Raw genomic sequence first — 5,668 nt, forward strand, 5'->3', positions numbered from 1 at the left:
GACAGGGTTTCTTTGTGTTAACCTTGGTTGGCTGTCCTGGATTCACTTTGTAGACCAAGCTGTCCTCGAACTCACGCAATCCGCCTGCCTCTGCCTCCTGAGTGCTGGATTAAAGGTGTGCATCACCAAGTCCAGCTTAGACTCATTTTCTAGCTCACTGCCTTTCCTATATTCTGAAGTTCTGACTGTTGTCACTGAAGGTGAAATTAATTTCCAATATCCTGTAATATTTCCCCATCTCCTTACTTCCAAGCTTAAATTTCCCAATGCTTATCATCAATTATTCTCCACCTCTGAAATTGTAAATGCAACCCATCTTCTTGCCATAACGCATCTGGTTTACTATAGCAGGGATGTTTTTCAAGGCAAAGAGTAAAGAAGAATAAATTCTCTTTCTTGGAGGTTCCCTTGATTTGAAATCTCCTGTAGCTGGTGGGGTGTGGGGTGCAGCAGCACACATGCGTGCACACATACACATGTTTCTTACATTGGGGATCAAGCCAAGGACCTCATGCTTGCTAATATCCTGCCTTACTCAGCTATGTTGCCAAGGTTGGCCTTGAACTCCTTGATTGTCCTGCCTCGTGTCCTAAATGTGCTCACCAACATGGCCAGCACCTAGCACAAAATCTTCATAAAACTGAAAGGGTCTCTTTGTCACCTGAAGATGTATATAGCTCGATATTAGAATATGGGAATCATGAGGTTGAGACAGGGTTTCTCTGTGTAGCCTTGGCCATCCTGGACTTACTTTGTAGACCAGGCTGGCCTCGAACTCACAGCGATACGCCTGCCTCTGCCTCCCGAGTGCTGGGATTAAAGGCATGCGCCACCACGCCCGGCTCTGAATCATGAGTTTTTATCTCCTGCAGAAGGGGGGATGGATGGATGGATGGATGGATGGATGGATGGATGGATGGATGATAGATAAATAGATAGGTAGATAGGGTGGTTGGTTGAGCACTGCTATTGCTTCCTAACCACAAGAATGATAATTATCCATTTAACCTACGTTGATTTAAAAAGAAAAATAAGCAAACTTGCCCCTCCCCTCTGGGCATGGTGCACAATTGTAGTGCTGGCACTGAAGAGGTCCTGAAGGAGGATAGGAATTTAAGACAGACTCAGGTTACACAGTAAGAGTGTGTGTTCACAATATAAACAAATAAGGTCATGAAATTCTTTGTAAGAAAAAAGGTTTATTTTAGTACATAGAAAGAGCAAATCAACCAGGCAGTGGTGGCACATGCCTTTAGTTCCAGCACTTGGGAGGCAGAGGGAGGAGGATCTCTGTGAGTTCAAGGCCAGCCTGGTCTATGGAGAGAGTTCCAGGACAGCCAGAGCTGTTACACACAGGAGCGCTGTTAGCAGGGGGAAGGGCAGATGAAAGCCATACTAACCAGGCCATGTCGTGGGAGAAGAGGTCAGAGAATAGTAGGCAGAACTCAATTTTCCTTTTCTTTGTGCTGGGTATCAAACTCGGGGGTGAGGCTTAGCAACAGGTGCCTTTCCCTGCCAGCCCTCTCCATCATGACAAACTTCTATGGGAACTTGCCTTCTAGCTGGGACAGAGACAGAACTGCAATTTGCAGAGAGAGCTATGTTTTTTATTTTCCTCTTCCCAGGTTAAAACTGTAAGTCCTTATTACCTGTGCTCTCCCATAGTCTCCTTTTCAAATCTGTATTAGTTTTATTTGTGTGTGTATGTCTGTGTAGAAGCCACACATAAGTAGATGCTCAAGGAAGCTTACAGAGCAGGAGCCGGGCGTGGTGGCGCACGCCTCCCAGCACTCGGGAGGCAGAGGCAGGCGGATCGCTGTGAGTTCGAGGCCAGCCTGGTCTACAAAGTGAGTCCAGGATGGCCAAGGCTACACAGAGAAACTCTGTCTGGAAAAACAAAAAAACAAGCAAAAAACAGAGCAAAGCAGGTACCATGGACCCAGAGTTACAGGCAGCTGTGGGCAGAATTCTGGGGTCCCTTGGAAGAACAGCTGAAGTGCTCTTAACCGTTGAGCCATCTTCTCAGGCCCTCATATTTTCCTTTTAATATTTCTTGATACCATTTCTCCTTGACCCAGTACTTTGTTTAATAAGGCACCTCAAGGAATTTTCAGACAATCTCTATATTTGGCCAATATCCAAATCTAAATCTGACCCAGCTCTGAAGGATAGTATCGAGGGTATTGTTTAAGTTGCAATTTTCAAGGACAAATTCTGGAAAATGCACACAAGAGATTTCTCATTGAATAAATAGTGTGGGTTCCTTTTAGAAAAAAAGAAAAAAAGTGATACACAGAGATCTGCCTGCCTTTGCCTGCACAGTGCTGGGATTAAAGGTTTGAGTCCCCAGGCCCTGGGATACAAATGTAACGAAAAGTGTAACCTTGGGTTTTCGTCCTGTGCCCTATTTTCTGAAACAAGGACCTGAGACTTATTGTTGATGAATAAATGCCTAGGGCATAAACTTTGACTCTAGTGTATGTATGCCATGTGGCTAGTTACCACTCTTCAGTTTCATGTGTCTGCCTTCCTCAGAATCTGGGGCAAATCTCTCCCTCCCTCTACCCCAGAGTTTGTCCCTCTCTGCTGGAACTCCCACCTCCTATTTCCTGCCTCGGCTAATAGGCCATCGGCTTTTTAGTCGCAGGGGATGCTTCCATACAGTACAGAGAATTTTACTCCCTGAAGGAATTCCTTTATTTAAATATTTTTGGGTTTTTTGTTTGTTTGTTTGCTTGCTTGGTTTCAGAGACAGGGTTTCTCTGTGTAGCTTTGGCTGTCTGGGACTTACTCTGTAGACCAGGCTGGCCTCAAACTCCTAGAGATCCACCTGCCTCTGTCTCCCTAGTGCTAGGTTTAAAGCCTTGTGCCACCATGCTGGGTCGTCTTTATTTAAGTGTTACAACTTACCTAATCAGGGGACTGGAGGCATGGCTCAGAGGTTAAGAACACTGTCTTCTCTTCCTAAGGTCCTGAGTTCAATTTTCAGCAACCACCTGGTGGCTCACAACCATCTTTAATGAGATCTGGTGCCCAGGCATACATGTGGACAGAATACTGTAAAAACAATAAATAAATATTTTTAAAAATTAAAAAAAAATCTCCAGGACACAGAGCTAGAAAAACAAACAAACAAAAATAATAATAAATTGAAAGAAAAAAAAAAAAAAACCTCACCTAATCAGCTACACACAGAAATCCTGTCTTCAAAAAGAAAAAAGAAAAAGATTACCTAATCAGATCTTATCTGATGAACAGCACCATGTACATATTTGGGCACAGGTAAGCATAAACCTCAGACAGAACTGTCCAGGAAATGACACTTATATTAAGGACACAAAATACAAAAACAGTAGGAGTTGGAACTATAAAGAGACAGTACTTGGGGCTCATCTATCTACTCACAAATCCTTCTCCCACATCAAGTTATTTTGGTGTGACTCTCTGCCCATTATACTGTTGTTCCTTTCTGGGTTCTCTCGTCTCCCTAAAAATGATGAATTTGACTACAGCTCTGATCAGCTGCACTCTTGCCTGCACACTGGGAACCCCTTTCGACTTCCTCTTTATCCATGCTGTGAAATTGCTGGAGAACATCAAGTTACTTAATCTCCCACAATCTTCAGGAGATAGCAAATTAATGTTTAGGCCTAGAGAAGCAAAGTTTTACTTCTCTTGGAAGCCAGATTTATGGAAGAACTGGGGCGTTTAAATCTAGCCGCTGAACATAGACGGTTACACACTCTGGAGGCTGAGGCAGGAGGGCAATGAGCCAAGGCCAACCTGGGCTACGATACAGAGACCCTGTTTCCAAAAACACCAAAACAGGGCTGCGGGTGTGGCTCAGTGAGTAGAGTGCTTGCCTACCATGCAACAAGCCTTGGTTTTCATCCCCAGCACCAGTAAACTCGGTGTGGTGGCATGTGCCTATAATCGCACTACTGTGGAGGTGGAGGTGGGTGGGTCTCCATGAGTTGGACGCCACCATGGTCCACATAGTTACAGGGCTATATAGAGATCCCGTCCAAACGAACAAACAAAACTTCAAGGTCATTCTCAGCTACATAATGAATTGTGGGTTTTTGTTTTGTTTTGTTTTTTGTTGTTTTGGTTTGGTTTTTTTGAGGCAGGGTTTGTCTGTGTAGCCTTGGATGTCCTGGACTCAATTTGTAGACCAAGCTGGCCTTGAACTCACAGCAATCCACCTGCCTCTGCCTCCCGAGTGCTGGGATTAAAGGTGTGCGCCACCACGCCCGGTTTACATGAGTTCGAGGCCAGGCTCAGATACATAAGACTTTGTCTTAAAATAAACCCACCCACTGAGGCTGAAAGTTCCCATTAAAGAAATTAGAGTGAGGCCGGGCGTGGTGGCGCATGCCTTTAATCCCAGCGCTTGGGAGGCAGAAGCAGGTGGATTGCTGTGAGTACAATGCAAGTCCAGGTCAGCCAAGGCTAACACAGAGAGACCCTGTCTTGAAAAACAAACAAACAAAAACAAAACAAAAATAATAACAACAACATCAATAATAATAATACTAATTATAACAAAAAGAAATTATACTGAGACATGTTTAAATTCATACTTTGGGATTTTTTGAGTGTTTGTTTTTTGTTTTTTTGAGACAGGGGTTCTCTGTCTAACTTTGGCTATCCTGAACTCGCTTTGTAGACCAGGCTGTCCTCAATCTCACAGTGATACACTTGTCTCTGTCTCCCAGGTACTGGGATTAAAGGCGTGTGTCACTGTGCCTGGCTACTTTGGGATAATTTTAAATACAACAAAACCAGAAAATATATTTATAGCTACAAAAGAAATCTGTGGTAAAAACCAGTTTGGCTAGAGAAAAAGACCAACCAGGAATGGTCCTGGTTATAAAAGTCTTTGTAGCTGAGGGGAGGGTGTACGTGTGCTGGTGGGGGTAACCGGGTTGGCATGGTGGGGGTCGGGGTTGGCACTGGGGAGGCAGAGGCAGAGACAGGAAGATCTCTGTGAGTTTGAGGCCATCCTGGTCTACAAAGCGAGTTCAGGACAGCCAAGGCTACACAGAGAAATCCTGTGTCGGAAAAAAACAACAAACAACAACAAAGCCCTTGTGTTGGGGCTAAAGGTTATAGGCCCTTGCTGAGGGCCTGGCTGGGTCTCAGCTCCCAACAATTCCACTTCTACAATTCTTCCGAGCACCAGACCCTGAATACAATGCGCTTATATACAAACATGCACATTTCATACAGATAAAATAAAAATAAAGGTGTATTTATTTATTTAATCAGTGTTTTTGCCTGCATGCACACTGGCATACCAAGTGTATGCCTGTTTCCCATGGAGGTAGAGTGTCGGATCCCTTGGAACTGGAGTTAAGTCATGGTTTTGAGCCCCATGTAGAATATGGGTCAGGAATAAAACTTTTTTCCTCCCTGAGACCATTTACATGTCGGGGCACGGTGTAGTGTGCTGTAGATTACAAATAAATACATATTTAAAATTATGTATTATAATCATAATTTACACAGAACGTGTAAACTGAGAACCCAAAAACCGTGTCTGGGTAAGAAGTCTCGCGATATTTTGATGCCGCCTCTCTCCCTGGTCTCTTCTGTTGGCGGGGAAAACCCGGAAATGACTTCACGCTCCGCGGCAGTGATTGGCCGGAAATGACGTTACGTCCCA

The sequence above is a fragment of the Acomys russatus genome, chromosome 12, assembly GCF_903995435.1.
Source record: "Acomys russatus chromosome 12, mAcoRus1.1, whole genome shotgun sequence".
NCBI classification, from domain to species: domain Eukaryota; kingdom Metazoa; phylum Chordata; class Mammalia; order Rodentia; family Muridae; genus Acomys; species Acomys russatus.